Source organism: Ziziphus jujuba, chromosome 4, assembly GCF_031755915.1.
Source record: "Ziziphus jujuba cultivar Dongzao chromosome 4, ASM3175591v1".
Classification (NCBI taxonomy): Eukaryota; Viridiplantae; Streptophyta; class Magnoliopsida; order Rosales; family Rhamnaceae; genus Ziziphus; species Ziziphus jujuba.
In genome coordinates this window covers 25,180,444-25,199,424 of record NC_083382.1, presented here as the reverse complement: position 1 = coordinate 25,199,424, position 18,981 = coordinate 25,180,444, and the positions used below count along the sequence as shown (strand labels likewise).

General features: G+C 31.6%; 1 pseudogene; it reads right to left on the bottom strand.

Moving 5' to 3' along the window:
• The window catches only part of LOC107435742 (cysteine-rich receptor-like protein kinase 7), a 56,531-nt pseudogene extending 44,920 nt beyond the window's left edge, over positions 1 to 11,611 (bottom strand).
• Between the last annotated feature and the right edge of the window lie 7,370 nt (positions 11,612 to 18,981).

Sequence of the window (18,981 nt, the reverse complement as noted above, 5' to 3'; positions counted from 1 at the left end):
AGTTTCATCTTTATTGCTGGATTTGTAAAGGTGTGATGTTTTTTATCAGTTATGGGGTTCGGTGGTGTATGTGCTGCTCCAAAAAATTTTCTGTTTGCTGTTTTTTTTTTTTTTTTTTAATTGTTCGTTACTTTTATGTTGTTGGGTTTTTTTTTGGGTCAAAATCATGTCTTGTCATTGACAATAGGTTAGCTGAATTTTTTTTTAAAATAGATATATTGATCGAGTGGGGTTCACTTGTATGTAATGCAAAATGATATGCTAATTTTTGTATTATGTGTTCATATGTTTAAATTTAAGATATAGCCGTTATAAATTACGTAAGAAATGTCAACTATAACACATATGGTTCTCTATTACGTGTGTTAAAATGACGTCATTTGTACGGCTCACAATCCATTAGTGATTTAATCGCCTGTTGTGGTTGAAAATGTTAATGACTGTTAGGGGAGATAGATGTTAAAAGATACTAGTTACTGAATCAATTGGTAAATAAATTACATGAATTTATCATTTATTATTGTTATTAATGGTATGTTAATTATACTACACACTATGTTCGTATTGTTAGTAATATTAATTTGTGTTTATGTTTTTTTCTATGTAGAATTATGGATCCTTTTAATGAACATGTCCTCTTAGATAAGGATGGCGCTAGATCACCATCCAGTGATATGGAAAGATTGACTACGTCATCCCCAAGGCGTAGAAAATGAGGGGCTACAACGATGAAAGGCCTTAGGAAGGATTTAGGGGGAAGCAAAAGCTTCAACCTCAATATAATGAGGTTGGAGTTGCTATTAACTATGAGGCCGTTCGAATGAACAATTTGGAGGGCTCACTGGTTAGGAACACAATACCAATTAATATACCTAATTGGAGAGATGTGTCAAAGGGGTTAAAAGTTAACCTATGGGAATAGATAAAGGTACGCAGTACATTATTATTAAATCTTGTTTAGTATGAGTCATTTTAATTGATGAAGATTTTATAATTTCATTTTTTTCTTTTGTAACTTGTGTGCATTTTACTTGCATTAATCAATGTTACTAAATATATATATCTATATATATATATATTTTAATTTTGTAGCAATATACGGGTAAAGATGATAGTTTTAGGAAGGCATCTTTAAAAGATTGTTGTGACAAATGGAGAAAATTTAAGACTTACTTATATAGACATCCCGAAGTGTTCTAGCATCCATCCTCAATGTATGAATTCATAGGTCAAGAGGTGTGGGATGATTTTGTACAACAAAGGTCGTCGGATAAATTCAAGGTATAGTTTTATTTAATGAACGTTAATGTTGTATTAAATTGCGTTGTCATTATTTATATAAAAATTCAAATTTGTTATGGTGGCCTAAATTATTTGGGTTATCTAGTATGTACATGTGTTTATAAATTTTGTAGGCATTAAGTCAAAATATTCAGAAAAATGAAAATTAAACAAGTATCCACATAGGATGGGTGCAATGGGCTATGCGAGATTAGAAAAAACCACTATATGCAATTTATTTTTATTTACATTTAACTCTATTAATTTTGTCATTGTTATTCACTTTCATTACTAAAATTAATTTATTTGTAACTTTTGAAGCAACTTGAAAGAGTCACCCAAGATTATGTAGACTGACATGACCTGTGGATATGGGCACATATGGGGAAGAATGGAAAATATGCAAATGAAGAAATTGAACATTTAGCAGGAAAAATTTGTGAGAATTGTATTTTTTATGAATATTTGTTACATATATTATTATTTGGTTCATTATTATATAAACTGATATATTTAATCATTGAATAAATATATTGTAGAATGACTTAAAGAAGAAGGCAGCAGAAGGAGAAATTCAGCCTTCACCTCAGGTTGATATCCTCACACAAGCTTTAGGAAAAGAGGAGTACGAAGGTAGGCTTTTTCCATACTCCTAAGCAAAGTTCACAAAAAAAGACTAAGTCGGAGGGAGGTGAAAAAATGGCAGTGATGGAGATACTGCTCAAAGGTCTTATGGCGATCGTCAAAAATTCAAGTAGCAGTAGCGCTTCCCAGGTTGCACGCTCATATGGGCATGTGGTATTGATATCCCGTTGCTTTCTCATCCAGCCAATGATGTTGCTGGTCAAGTGACTCTCCCAACCGATAATGTTGATGCTCCTGGGATCTCAATCGATGATGTTGCTACTCATGGAACCCAATCTACATTATAAGATTATGCTCCTCCGATCTATCCATCACTTATGATATGTTCAGAGGTATTTAGATGAAAATTATTTCATTATATATGTATATATATTTATATATATATATATATATATATATATGTTTCAGTGGGTTATTATTATCTGTATAACTCCCGTGGTTGAAGACCCCTTACCTACCTCCATGAGGTCATGAGATTGAGTATTTATATTGTCATATGAATATATATTAATTTTTTTTTTTAACTTTGTAGGGTGTAAAATGCAATCTTGCACAAGGCAATGTCGGCCATATAGTAGCACATGGCACTTTGATACCTTCGCTGCCAATGAATATGTGCTATGGTGTGAAGCTAGGTGCACAAAATTATAAAGTCACTGTTGATGACCTTATTGATGGATTTGCACCTTTGCCTATTTCGTCATTTTACATTATACATGTCAATGATGCTGAAGGTGCTTTTGTTGCATGGCTGAGAGATCTTGTTATTTTGCCATCTGATGAGGTATTATTCGATGCAGCTATATATAATATTAAACTTTTAAATAATTTCATTTTTGTTCTACCTTAAATGTTGTTTGTTTATATTTGTAGGGAAGTTCGAGCAAGTCACATGTTGAGGTTGATCAAGATGATAATGTTGATCCTTTAGTCGTTACGCCATCATCCAAGAGTTGCTATGCCGTATTAAGGACGTTGAGAGCGGTCATTTATGGGTATTTAATATGAAAAAAGAGATTTTTGGGGAAGAACAACAGCTGGGCATAGCGAGGAGCGACATAAACAATTTTTGTTACATGCAAGAATTATCTTCTGAGTGCATCTTGTTCTACATAAGGTAACATAAATTTGGATGTGCTTATAACTAATTCTTCAATTTAATTAAGTATAAACACTATAATTACTTGTAATTGGATTATATAGGCATTTATGTGATGGATTGACGGGCTTCTCCGAAGGGAATTATTGCTTTGTTCATCTGGATATTATTACACCGGTTGGTCATCCAAACCCTCATGAACAGATGATAAATATATTGAGTAGATGGCAAGATGCAAGAAATAATCAGTTATGGTTCTTTCCCTACTGTGTAAGGTAATATTGTGTTAGTTTTAATTGAATTATGTTGTTAAAATATTAATTTAAAAAATCTCATATTAACTAAAATATTTATTGGTGCTTTTAGGAATCATTGGATGCTATGTGTTGTTGATGTATACAAAGCAGTAGCATGGTTTTTTTATTCTTTGAAGACTCATAAGAATATAATCAATAAGGATCTAAAATCTCTGCTCAACGAGTAAGTTAATAACTCTAATTTTTTTTAATTAATTTTTTTATATTGAATATGTACTTTTGATTCTACAATATAATATTATACAATATTTATATTTCTATATAGTTCCTTCGTTGAATAGAACCAAAGAAAGACATCTGAAAAGAAACTTCGATGGCAAAATGCTAAGGTAATTATTATATATAAAGTGAGCATTATTAGTTGTTAATTAATTTAAATACTTGAATATATTTGTATCTAATATTACACGTAATTTACTGTTTGCAAATTTAGACATCGATGCAGCTCGGGAGTACAGAAAGCGGTTACTATATCATGATGATAATGCAAGATATCATTAGGAAAAATGTTCCTCCCCAGGACTTAAGAACAATGGTAAATTATTATTAATTTAATGATTTCATCATATCTCTATTATGTAATAATTAATATTTATGATTATTTGTATATGTATTAACATAAGTTTCTCATGTTCAGTATGAAGGTGTCACTTTGTTACAAGCTAAACATGTCAACGAATTTAGAGATGAATGGGCAACAGGGATGATCGTAAATATCTCAAACCAATGAATATCTAGTGTAATAGCTTTTGTTAATAGCTTTTGTTTGTATATATAAAATATAGTTGACCAATTTGTAAAAATCACACATAAATTAATATTTTTTTTGCTTGAACTTTGGTTTTAAACATACGAATTTTACAAAAATTCAAACAATATTAAAAATAATTAAAAAAGATGAAACACAAAATGGAAAAAAATTTAAATAAAAAAACTAAAAAAATGTAAAAATGAAAACCTGCTTAATTATGTTGCTCTAATATTTTCACTGGTTATTTGTATTGAAATAAAACTATATTGATTAAACGAACCCAAAAAAAAAAAAAAAACTGAAAATTTAGAGAATAGGCAACACAGTATGTGGTCAGTACGTCACCTGTTTCCTATCCTTAAAAAAGAAAAAAAAAATAGCTCAGTTATGTTGCTCTAATATTTTTACTGATTATTTGTAGTTGAAATAAAATTAGATTAATTAAAATAAAAAATAATAATTAGAGATAATAGGTGGTGCACATGGTGTCCTGTGCATTGCTTGTTACCAAAATCTAACAACCAAAAAAATAAATAAATAAAAAACCAGCTCAGTTATGTTGCTCTAATATTTTCACTAGTTATTTGTAGTTGAAATAAAATTAGTTTGATTAAAAGAACAAAAAAAAAATAAATTAAAGAGAACTGGCAACTCCCAAGGTATTCTGTGTGCCGCTTGTTAACAATTTAAAAAAAATAAAAAATAAAAACCAGCTCATCTATGTTGCTCTAGTATTTTCAATGTTTATTTGTAGTAGAAATTAAACTATAATGACTACAAGAACCAAAAAAAAAAAAAAAAAAGGCTAGAGTGAATCAGTGACGCACAATATGTACTATGCATCACCTATTGTAAACATCAAAAAACAAAAAAAAAATATGTAAAAATGAAAATCTACTCAATTATGTTACTCCAATATTTTCACTGATTATTTATAGTGAAATAAAATTATATTGATTAAAAGAAGCCAAAAAAAGAAGAAGGAAACTTTAGAGAATAGGCGACGTACTATGTGGTCAGTACGTCGCCTGTTTAAAAAAAAACAAAAAAGAGCTCAATTATATTGATCTAATATTTTCACTGGTTATTTGAAGTTGAAATAAAATTAGATTAATTAAAAGAAAAAATAATAATTAGAGATAACAGGCGACGCATAAGGTGTTCTGTGCATCGCCTGTTACAAAAATCTAACTAAAAAATATAAAAATAAATAAAAAACTAACTTAGTTCTGTTGCTCTAATATTTTCATTGGTTATTTGTTGTTGAAATAAAATTAGATTGATTAAAAGAACAAAAAAAAAAAAAGATAGAACAGGTAACTCAAAGTGTATTCTGTGCGTCGCCTGTTAACAATTTAAAAGAAATCAGCTCATCTATGTTGTTCTAATATTTTTACTGGTTATTTATAGTAAAAATTAAATTAGAATGATTAACAAAACCAAAAAAATAAATAAATAAATAACAAGAGAGAACAGGCGATGCACAATGTAGTAAGTACGTCGCCTGTTACCATTATTTAAAAAAATAAGAAAAAAATAAAAACCAGCTCAGCTATGTTACTCTAATATTTTCAATGGTTATTTGTAGTAGAAATTAAACTAGAATGATTAAAAGAAAAAAAAAAGATTAGAGTGAATTGGCAACACACAATATGTACTGTGCGTCGCCTATTGTAAATATCAAAAAACAAAAAAAAAATGTAAAAATGAAAATCTGCTAAATTATGTTGCTCCAATATTTTCACTGATTATTTGTAGTGAAATAAAATTATATTAATTACAGGAACCCAAAAAAAAAAAAAATTTAGAGAACAGGCGATGCACTATGTGGACAGTATGTCGCCTGTTTACTGTCCTTAAAAAGAAAAAAAAAAAAAACCTCTATTATGTTGCTCTAATATTTTCACTGATTATTTATAGATGAAATAAAATTAGATTAATTAAAAAAAAATTAATAATTAGAGATAACAAGCAATTCAGAATGTGTCCCGTGCATCGCCTGTGATGAGGACATGACCAGGAGCACACCAAGATGAAGTCTAGAGCCACTTCAAATCTCTACGGGACTAATAACTAGGGTAAGAGAAAAGAGGTTTAAAGAAGCACTAAATGGTTTAATCCAAGAGGTGTTCACATCCCAAGGAAGCAAGTTCATTAATGAAGATGACCCAAAATTGGTTCATATGATTGGAACGGAGGATGCCAACATGAAAGAAAGCCTAACGCGTGGAATCCAACAATATGGTGATGTGGACGATTTGATGACATGGATGGTGACGTGGCATCATATGGTGACATGACACTTTTTCCATGTGGAGGATGATATGCGTCTACATCACATTGGCTGAATTTTATAATTAGGAAATATTAGTTTTTATTTTATGTCTTGATTGGATTTTGGCATGTTGCCTATTTTATTTTCTAAATTTAGTTTTATTAGGTTTTTAAATTACTTTCCTATTCTTATTAGAAAACTAAGAGATAAATTAGGTTTTCTAAACCTAACCAAATTAGGTTTCCTAAACCTAACCACATTAGGTTTTCTAAACCTATCAAAATTAGGTTTCCTAAACCTAATTTTCATCCATAATTATTCAATAATTATTTTTAACAAATTTAGGAAAGCTTTGTAATTTATTTTACCTATTTAAAGGCACACAAGTCATGAATAAAATTCAGATTACAATTTTGATTCAAAGTGAGAGTGATTCTCTTGGTTCTCTAAGAACTGTATCAAACTTTTCAAGCTTTACTTGTGGAGTTCAAATTTGACTTATCAATAGGTTATTTCGCATCCTATTGTGGCGTCTTCACCATACCAAGGTTCTTACCTTAAATATAAGTAACGGGTCGAGGTCTTCCATTGATGGCTTGTAATTGGACGGTCTAATTTAATCTTTGTTACGGGTTTAGAGGCAGGTCGCTTTAGGTTCGTACCAGCCTGTTACCAAAATCTAAAATTTAAAAAAAAAAAAAAAAACCAACTCAGTTATGCAGCTGTAATATTTTCACTAGTTATTTGTAGTTGAAATAAAATTAGATTAATTAAAATGAAAAAAAAAAAATAAATAAAAGATAACAGGCGACGCATAAAGTGTCGTGTGCGACGCTTGTCGACTGTATCTTGAAAAAAAAATTAAAATAAAAACCAGTGCCATTATTTTGCTTTAAAAAAAAAAAAACAGCTCGTTTGTGTTGCTTAGATATTTTTTCACTGGTTATTTGAAGTTGAAAGAAAATAAGACTGATTAAAACAAAAAAAAAGAGAGGGGGAGCGAGCGACTTGTAATGAAGTTTTGCATCACCTATTACCAATATCTTAAAATGTAAAAAACCAAAGAAAAAAAACTAGCTTAGTAATGTTGCTTAAATATTTTCACTGGTTATTTGAAGTTTAAAAGAAAATCGGATTGATTTTAAAAAAAAAAAAAATATATATATATATATATAAGGGGAACAGGCGACTTGTAATGATTTTTGTGCATCGCCAGTTACCAATATCTTAAAAAGAAATTACTATTTAAGTGATTTGCAAGAATAAACTCTACATGAGAAATTATATAATTGAACAACAACCTCATATAATTAAATTTTGTTACTATGTAAGCATAGATAAGTGATTGGTAATCATTTTTCATGAGTCTAGCATTTAAACAATACAATTCAAATAAAATATACATGTAGTATTAAAGGCGACTCTGTTCAGCTGCATATTCAGCGACCCTTAACGGATGTGTCCCGTGTTATTGTTTTTAGCGACCTTTTGACGTCGGCAATTTTTGGATGCGTCGTATATTTATTGAATTTTTACTGACGTGTTAACCTCAGAGTTGCCCTTTTTTTTTCAAACACGTTTGTTTCGTAGCGTCGCTAATTGAGTGTCGCTAGATATCAATTTTCGCATAATGAATCCAAGTGATAACTAAACAAGATTGATAGGAAAAAAAACAAAATATTATGAGAGTAAAAAAAAGCATACAAATTTTAACATTTCAATCTCAAGGGTGTAATTCAGTGAGTGTAAACCCATAAACAGATGGATCACGATTTGAAGCTTTTGTGGTAGGAGTTTTCTCTGACTAGTTTTGAGCTATCACTTACAATATCCGAAACAAAAAATGCTGGCCGTGAAGGTACTACATGTGATATAGACGAATTAGAAAACATTGTAATTACATCTGACATTTTTGGTCTATCAATAGCAGGCTCTTGAACACATAACAACCCAATGTAGATGCAGCTTAAAACTTCTTGTTTAGACCACTGCCCATCCATTGTTGGATCCATAAGCTCTAAAGCTATTCCATTTGTCCAATATTGCCATGCCTGTAACAAAATATTGAAAGCATTTGATATGTAACTGATCTGAGATACACATAGCATCATGTAGAAGAAAATATTACAACTTTCTCCTTGATACTTACGTGGCTTTGAAGATTTGCATAATTTTGAGGGCTTGAGATCTTTTGACCAGTAATAATTTCCAAAACTAAAATTCCAAAGCTATAAACATCAGATTTAGTTGAAAACTTCCCATGCTTAATGTACCCTGGTGCCATGTATCCACTGCATGCCCATTAGAAACATAAGTGCATTTAAATTAAAAAGCCATCACACATAGTTAAAGAAATATTTTGACATTTTATTATTTCAATAAGGTTGAGACTAAGGATGTAACTTTATAAAAAAGAATGCAACATGGCTAGCTTCCTTCAACATAAACATATAAAGGATTCAGCAGAAAAGAAGAAAGAGAGTGGAAAATAAGAAGCAGAAAGAATGTGGATAGCAAAGGGGGAATGAAGAATAAAAAGAAACGAGGGTGGAAAAGATAATAATTTTAGTAAGGGACAAAGGAAACCATGTGAAAGAAGTTAAATAAAGATGAAACCACACTACAGGATAAATCGGTAAAATATGGACTTGGATTTTCATTGCAGATTCAATAGGAATTGTTGGGAGCAGGGCATGGGACCTAAATGAAGCATCATATATTATATTGGACTGGAAATTAAATGATGTTAGGACCCAAGTATAATTTAAAATTTTCACAGAATATTGGCAGGAATTTAATGAGTATAACCTCAAAAATACCAGGATCCTAAAAGAAATTAAAAGACAAACAATTTGAGAAGAAACTAGATTATAATCCTTACCAAACAAAATTTTGGCCAAACTCCCATTAGCCAGGTATTCATAGACCAGTAGCTTCTCTTCATTTTCTAAGCAATAGCCCAACAGCTTTACCAGATTTCGGTGCAGCAATTTAGCAACCAGCATTACTTCTGTTTTAATTCATCGAGACCTTGACCTGAGTGACTTGATAGTCTCTTGACTGCTATTTCTTGTCCATCACCCAATATACCCTTAAATATTTGCAGTGTCGTTAATTTATGTACAGAATGTCATATTGTGCATTGAATAATTGAAAACAGTTCGCTATACCTTGTAAACTGGACCAAAACCACCTTCTCCAAGTTTGTATGCGTTGAAGAAATTTTCTGTTGCAACTTTAATCGTTCTTAGTCCAATCACAAGTACCTCCAAGCTACCATTCCCATCTCCATGAATATTATCTATGTCACATTTAGCAAAATCATCAATTTACTCATACTTGAATGTAATTTGTAGCTGGGAAATGGACACAGCAGCCAACTATCGGTATTATTCTGTTGTTGCTGATGAAGAACCTGAGCAAAATTTAAATCTTACAGCTAAGAACATAATTCAATGCATGATTGGAAATGTAAACTAATTACCAACTCCCTTTCTCTTGGTGTTTCTTTGTATACAGCAAGCACAGATTATGGATATCACTAACAGGCTCACAACTACAAGGATTGCAGCAATAATAATGACTGTTTTTTTAGTAATCTTGTTACCTGCATAAAATCAAATTAGCATAATATCATGAGTTTGCATAGTTGGCATAATAATCTGTCACACAAGAGCATATCCATTTCTTCCAATTTTCTTCTATAATAACAATACCACCACTCTGTGGCTCATACTTAATGGAGATTGTTTAGTATTACATCTGGAAAGACATGATATATACAAGTTTTCAAGGTAGCAAATATTAACTACCAAGAGAAATAAGTAGGAGTTCCTCGTTTTCACGCAGGCTAGATTGCATAGTACCAGCAGTCAGTTGAAAAGGATTCACGACTATATAATCATTTACATCACAAGATTGTGACGACAATGATGACAGTGGAGTATTATGGTACACATTTAACTGTGTTACGGAATTGGGAGAAAAACAAATGGCAACAGAAACAAAGAAATCGAAGAACAAACACACAATTAACGTGGAAACCCTTGACGGGAAAAACCACGGGCAGGGAGAAGCAAATCCAATATCGAAAGATTTGTACAAGGTGAGCCAAATTTCGAGATACCCTAAAAAACCCCAATGACGGCCGAACAAAAATACAGATATATATATAGTACAGAAGAAACCCTAAATTTTTCTCCAAAATTTAGTTTCACCAAATGGGTCGCACCGCGAGCTTTTCGGGTCGGGTCAACAAGAATTCGGGTCACAAACTCTAACAAACTGACTGGATATAAAGCTAGACAGATTAATGTGAGGTGGTGAACGGCCATATTATTTATATCACACACAAATATCCTGAAAATGAGAAGAACTAACGCCTATAATTAACAGAAATTAGTTACCAGAACAAACTGCCAGTGTTAGAAGTACCTCTGGTAATGGCAGAGTTTGAGACAAGGAATGGAGGAGGAGAAGGTCCTAATTCAGGTGATGGGGCTGACAGAAAGAAGGAATACGATTGATAACGAAACAAACAACTCTCAGAATACATCCGACACCCTGTGATCCCATCACAGTATTCAGTTATGTAACCGATGACATCTTCAAGGCAAGTTAAGCAGCCCTTTTCTGTCAAGTCCCTGGTACACTGTACCATAGCATATATCTTGTCTGAAATCTTTGTAAGTGGCAGTTCCACCAGCAAATCTTGCAGGAGCAGTGGCAGCATCTGATGAAAGATTCTTCAGCAAGTTTGCCAATTGACGATTCCAAATAACCGGATCAGTCACGGTGTTTTGATTAGCTTCTGAATATCTGCGACCGCTATTGAAAGTAGAGAAGAAATGCTTATTGGAGTAGTGTATCAAGCAGTTTCCATTGCCTATGGGGGCCTCCTTCTTGTTGGAACAGAGTCCCCAGATTATTCTAGCAGGTCTGTCTACAAAATTTTGAAAATCTTTGGCAGAGATATAGGCTGTGCATTGTACAAGGCCATAAACAGTATCAAGGTTCTGCCCCATAGTAATGTTGTAAAATCCGCCATTTAGAGAAGCATTGCCGGCAAGCCATGTAAGGGTAAGATTTAAGTTGTGCCCATACACGCTTCCAGAAGGGAAAAGAGCAGAATTACAGTTGTTATGGAGAGCATCTATATCTAGTTGAGCTTTAGTAAGATGGTTAAGTTGTTGGATACACAAAAACAAAATAAAAATGAGAGCATATAGTGAATAAGATTGCATTGTACAAAGCTCTTAAATGACTGCAAGCATAATAGGTATAATAAAGGAAGAAGAAAATAGTAATTAATACATGCCAATAATTGGATATGAGTAAACTGAACCTTCCCTGCGACTTCTAAAATAGAGAAACCCAGTTGACTTTTTTTAAATTTTTTCCTTTATATCTTTGGGTATCAAAAGAAAGTTGATGCAGTTACGTAAGCGATTGAAGTCGAATTTTAAAGAAAGACGGCCAAATATAAGATTTTGAATATCTATATTTGAAATGTCAAAGTTAAAAACAAAAAAATTAAAAATTAAAAAAAGTAGGGGATATATAATTTTATTATTCCTAACGTTATATATAAAAGATTTTCCAGCTCTTTGAAGATCTAACCACGAAATTTTAATTTTTCAGACCATGACAATGTCAAATATAACAAAGCAACCATTTGTGTATAACCCAGATGCTTCGGACAAAATATTTTGTTTGTCATTGAAATAGTGGTCGGGTTGGTTTGTTAGACCAGCATAAATATATACTGGAGAAAAATCTCAACCATAATATAAAAGCAAAATTATGAAATTTGCCCAAGTGAACAAAAGCTATGAAGGTGTAGTCTAAGATACCTTAAATCGCATATAACCCAAATCGCCAGAAATATCTAATTCTGATTTACCGTATCAGCAACGGAACAGGAGAAAATGCCGCATTTACACGATGAAGCTGTGTTCTTTTCGTATAAATATTTTAAATATAATGTTTATCTTATTTTCAAAAGAATAGGTTGAGCATCCAAAAAGATGAAGTTAATTTTTCTTTTTATTTTCAACTATTTATGGTTTTGCTTAAATTCATAAAACCAAAAAGATTGAGTAAGAGATATGACTCCACACCAGGGTGTTGAGTAACTAGCTACTTCATATAATTTTTTGCCATGTGGTATATTTTCCATATCACCGAACAAACAACTCTCTTTCTCTCCTCTGAACCAAAAGAACAAAAAGTTGTTTCTCTTCCTCTTCTTACCCAAAACTACTGAACTAAAGGCGTCTTTCGATAATTAGATTCTTTTGTGATGGCAACATTATAATTTAAAAAAAAAAAAAACCAAAAAAAAAAATAATAATAAATAAATAAATAAAAACCGATGATTTTTCCTTTCCTTTAGGAGACTCTGGATCCCTTGCAAGATCATAGGTTCATACCAGTGGCGTATACCAGGGTGGATTTAGCATATCCGGGGTGGACCATAGGTTCAAATCAGGTTGCTATAGCTAGGCTGTTGTCCCCACTCTAAAATCTGGAATTTCCATTACTAGAGTATAAGCATGATATGATTGGATTATTATATTTTTGAACTATATACAAGATGGAATATGATGCAGAAAGAAAATAATTGATTTATATCCTATCATGCAACTATCTTTTAACTAGTTTATTTTAATTTTACTTATCTCTTCCATTGTTTATAAAATAGTGTGTACGATACATTAATATCTTTTTGGTAATATGTCAAGAGAAAATTACTAGTTTCTTAAAATAAAAATGCTTTAAGGAACTGAAAATAAAACTTCCTCATAATACCAAAAAAAAAATATATATATATATATATATATATTGATTGTAATGCATCCAAACTATATGGATAATTGCATTTATATCCTTAACTATTTTTATTTTTTTTGACATTTTACACCATAAATTATATTAAAAATTACATCATTAGTCCTTTTTCCATCTTCTATTAACAATCATGTCCAGTGAACAAAGTGAGAGGGCAATTTTCTCACATTTATTTTAAAATGATACAGGTCATCCTATAATTGGGAGAGATACCGCAACGTACAGCTCATACAAATGGTCACACCCAAGTTTTTCTCATGCAATGGGGTGTTTTATTTTACTCTGTGCATTGCTCAATAGGAATATTTTTATTTACACGATTTAAAATAAATACAAAAATATCATTCAAGTTTTTTATAATATCATCCACACCCTTTAAAGGAATTTAAATTACTCTTATATCCTTAATTTAAATTACTTTTAAAATTCCTTTTATTTATTTATTTATTTTTTACAATAATTAATTTGAAAACTTCAAAGTTTCTTTTATATTTTTAATTTTTTTCTATTTAAATTATGTGAGAATCATCCATATGTAATCATGTATAGCTATATGATAATTTTGATTATATATGCATTTTAAAGTAACTTTGATATGTAATAAAATTATTTAAATAAATATATTGAAAAACTACAATACATTCAGTTGAATATATTTGACAAACTATAAACATTTTAATATATTCATTAAATTATATTTAACAAATTATCACTTCGTTAAAAAAACTTATAAAAAATTATTACTTATAATTTAAATAAAATTAATTAAAATATAGATTAACAAAACTTTGAAGTTTTTAAATCAATTATTGCAAAAAATAAAAAATAGAAAAATAAAAATAATTTTGAAAGTAATTTAACTAAAATAAGAGTATAAAGGTAATTTGGACTCTTGAAAAGTATGGATGATATTATTAGAAGCTCGAAAGATATTTTTATATTTATTTCAAAATTTCAAAAGATATTTTTTATATTTATTTCAAATTTTAGAGTGTAAATAAAATATTCCCTTCTTGAAAATTTTGAGGGAACAATTTGGAAGTGCGCTTATGATTGTTGGAGCTCTCTTATGCAAGAGAGTAGAGTCCAATTGTAAGTGCACATGGAGTTTCAAATATGCCATATGGAATAAGCTAACTAAATATAAAAGAAAAGCTATCTGCCATCTATGGTGTTTGTCATTATTAAGATCATGCTGGTATGATAGATAATTGAGTTTCATTTAAATATATTTTTTAATTATTTGTTTATTAAAAACAAACTAAACATTTAATAGTAACCTACTATTTGCCATGCTAACATGTAATATTGATGAGTGGTGCATTAACAGTGATGGCGATCCATCGTTTATGTGTGACGACCAATGTGGGTAATTGCAAGGCTCTCGCAGATTATATGATGTCTAACTATAATATCCTTATCCAAGAAAATGCCTCGAATTTGATTTTTTTGAGCAAGTTGACCATGGCAAAATATTCGTTAACATGAATTCATAGACTAGTAATATGCCAAAATCGGAGCTAAAAGTAGAAAATTATGGTAAAAAATATATGTGATTCGGACTAATTGTCGAGCTCGGAATTGACTTTTATTTATATGGATTTTTACATTGACTCCTATACTACGCAATAGTGCTCATCAATATAAGTTCATAGACTGGCAACACCTTTAATGGGGACCTACATTTGAAAATTACAAGTTTGTGAAGTTATATTTATTTTTCTTGGAACTGATTTACTGGGTAGTAGAATATTTAAAGGAGTCTTTGATTTGTACCACATGTCACCAGTTGGGATGCACCATGTGTCACGTTTAAAAAGATATCACATGTTACAACAAGTGTCACGTGTCATCCTTAATTAAATATTACATTATTATATTATTATATTTTTATTTTATTTTATTTTTCTATTTCTTTTTTTCTTTCCCCCCCTTTTTCCCTCTTTCTTTCTCTCTTTCTCTCTCTCTCTCTCTCTCTCTCTCTCTCTCTCTCTCTTTTTCTTTCCCCCTTTTGGGTCCTCACTGGAAAACTTGATTCTGACCTTCTGTTTACCACATGTCCTAGACAGGGAGGAAGCCCATGGGGAGTCGGGCGGGCAACTAGAACATCATTGCTAACCTCGTTGGACGCACTCAGATCAAGCCACTTTTCCACCGAATTGATCCTCCTTCCCACAATTTTTCTACCTCACGAGCTCAATTTTGAGCTCCATTCAGCTCAATTCTCTACCATTTGGGAGATATGAGAAGTTGAACTTTAGCCGAAACTTTTCGACCACCACCGGTCGAGTTGAGCCCAACGAAAGTTAGTAACGTATTCCTTGCCTCTCTAGCTTTCTATTGATATTTTATTTGCGAATTATGATCGTATATTTGAAAAGTTGTCATTTTTTAATAAATTATTATAATAAATGTTAAGAATTGAAAATTTTAGATTGTGTATGTATACATGTTTATGTGCACATATGTACGTGGATGATTGTAAATATATACATATCGTATATATATGTGTGTATGCGTACACTATTGATAAGTGTTTGGTTGATATTTATATATATATATATATATATATATATTTTGTGAATATATAAAATGTGTGTACATTTATTTATTTGTTGAAAGAATGTGTATATGTAAGAGAGAAATATCAGTTAAGACAGACTTGAAAATTTCCTTTTTTGTGCACTACACAACCTTACTTGTATGGCAAACTAGCAGATTGTAAAATGACAAACATTCCAAGTATGTTCTATGATTTCTTTTTACATCTAAGCTAAAAACCAAAATTGACTTCATTATAGCAGATATAATTATAATTACCAGCTCCCTTCTTCTTAGCATTTTTCCTCACAAAGCAAGTACAAAATATGGCAATCACTAGCTAATAGAAACAAACCAACCTCTGTTTCATAACTCAATCTATTTGTTTGTTTGTATTTTAAATATCACACGTGTATATAGATTTAGTTACTAGTTTCTTATCTTTAACAAACTCTCTTGTACTGTAATGTGTACTTAAAGATTCATTTTCACGAATGTAAGCAAGCTTTCCATTATTACTGCATTCTCTACACTCTGTTCATCTTTGTTTTACTTTCGCCGTATCAGAGCTCTCGCTCTAAAGAGTTTCTTTTTTACGATTCTGTCTTCTACTAATTTTTTCCATTCCTTTCGTATCATGGCTGATTCATCCTCTACCTGTGTAATTGATACCCAAAATTTTTATTTTGCCAAATTAGTTTTTATCAATGTTGCTACTTAAGTACCTATTCGCCTTACCTCTGACAATTTTTTCACATGGAAAGCTCAATGGGATGCTCTCCTTTATGGATATGCACTCACCGGTTATGTTGATGGTTCTTTAGCATGTCCATCCTCCCCTGTCATATGGCATATATGTATTGGACCCGTTAAGATCAACTTCTGTATGGCTCCTTATTAGCATCTTTATCTCATGAGCTTGCTTCCATGGTTGCTTTGGCCAAGACTTCTCGTGAACTTTGGAACAAACTCTCCGTCACCTATGCTAAGCCATCAAAGGCACGCATTATTCAGCTCTGAGAGAGGCTTGTTCAACATTAAGGATCTCAAAATATCACAAACTACATGTTTGATATTAAAGGGGCAGCAGATGAACTTGCTTTGCTCAATGCACCACTTAAAGATGAGGAAATAACCATTTACGTTATCAATGGTCTAAATTCTAATATAAAAGAAATTTCTGCAGCTATTTGTTCAAGGGATACTGAAATTCCCTTTGAAGATCTATATATGAGGCTGTTGGAATATGAGGCATGCCTTCACAAGAAAGATTCTCAACTCAATGATGATCCACTTGCTGTTGCTCATGTTGCAAACCGAAACATCACCTCTTCTCGTTTTGGTCATAATTTTTCCAATAAACCAGGTACCAAGCCCTTTCAATCATTATGCAATTCTTCTCGTAGTAACCAATCTTTGGTTTCTTCTAGAAATTACTGTGGAAATTGTCACTTATGTGACCAGCTCTGTCATTCTGCAAAGTTTTGCCCTTAACTAAAGCAACAATGCACTCCCATGCATCAATAAGGTTTGCTTCCCACTTAGAAATCCGGTCCAAGGCGTCATGCTTTTTTTGGCACCGCCAATTTCTACATCTCCCTCTTCAGTTTCTTCTTAATCATCTTGGTTGCTTGATTCTGGAGCTTCACATCATGTCATCAATGATTTAAATTACCTATAATGGTACTGATGAGATCATGGTTGGTAATGGTAATAGTTTAAACATAACTCATGTTGGCTCCACTTCTATTCCTGCTTCTAATCATTCCTTTCTTTTAAATGGTGTGCTATGTGTTCCACACATGACAAGGAACTTGATTTTTATTCCAAAATTTTGACAACAAAATAATCCCAAAATAGAGTTCTCACCACATGATTTTGTTGTAAAGGATATCTCAACTGGGGTGCCTCTGCTTTAAGGACCAAACAATGGAGGAATATATGAATGGCTATCTTCCAAAGCCCCTTCTGCTTCACTGCCTGTTTCATTCTCCAATGTCAAGACTTCTAGTCAGATTTGGCATAGTCATTTAGGACATCCTTCAAATAAAGTTTAGGTCATTTAATTTCTATTTTTTCACCAGTTTCTTCTTCCAATTCTTTTAACTATAATCCCTGCAAGTGCAATAAAGCTCATAAGCTTCCCTTTCATGTTTCTTCTATGAATAGTTCCCAACCGTTACAACTAATCTACTCAGATGTTTGGGGTCTTGCACAGATACTATCTATTGATGGGTACAAATATTATGTGATATTTGTTAACCATTATACCAAGTATATCTGGTGGTTTCCAGTGAAGCAAATATCTAATGTTTACTCTATTTTTCTCAAATTTAAAAACAAATCATCTTCTTTTATTCTGATAATGGAGGTGAATTCATCAAACTTAAATCCTATTTTGAAAAAATTAGAATAACTCATTTTTTAATCATTCCTCATACTCCATAACATAATGGGTATGCAGAAAGATGTCATAGACACATTAGGGAGACTGGTTTAACTTTACTGTCTCAAGCAGGTTTGCAATTAAAATTTTGGACCTATAGTTTTAATACAGCTGTCTATCTAATAAATAGATTGCAACTCCAACTCTCAGTTTTAAATCTCCTTACGAAATTATTTTTCAAAAATTACCAAATTATCACCATTTGAAAATATTTGGCTGCCTTTGTTATCCTTGGATTAAACCTTATTACACTCTAAATATAGTTAAGTTCAAGCTCTATCAATGATCGTGATCTCTCGGATTATTTTCAAGCTCTATCAAAAAAAAATTTGTCTTAAGGACCTTGGCCCATTGAATTATTTTACTTGAGTATACCGGCATGACTGAAGCTAAGGTTTCACCACTCCTATGGCATCACCAACTACTCTTATGCTACAAAATGGCACAAACTTGACCAATGCTAACATGTATCGTCAAGTGGTCGGTTGTTTACAGTATCTCTCTCTAACTAGATCTAATATTTCTTATTCTGTCAACAAGCTGTCTCAATTTATGCACAAGCCAACTGAGACTCATTGGACAGCAGTTAAAAGGTTCATCGCTACCTTAAGGGTACAAGCACTTATGGTCTTTTCCTTCGGAATGGTTCATCTCTTTCTCTTCATGCCTATAGTGATGCAAATTGGGTTGGGAACAAGGATGACAGTACCTCCACATCTACGTTTGTTTTATTTCTTGGATGTCTAAGAAACAAAGAACCATGTCTTGATCTTCTAC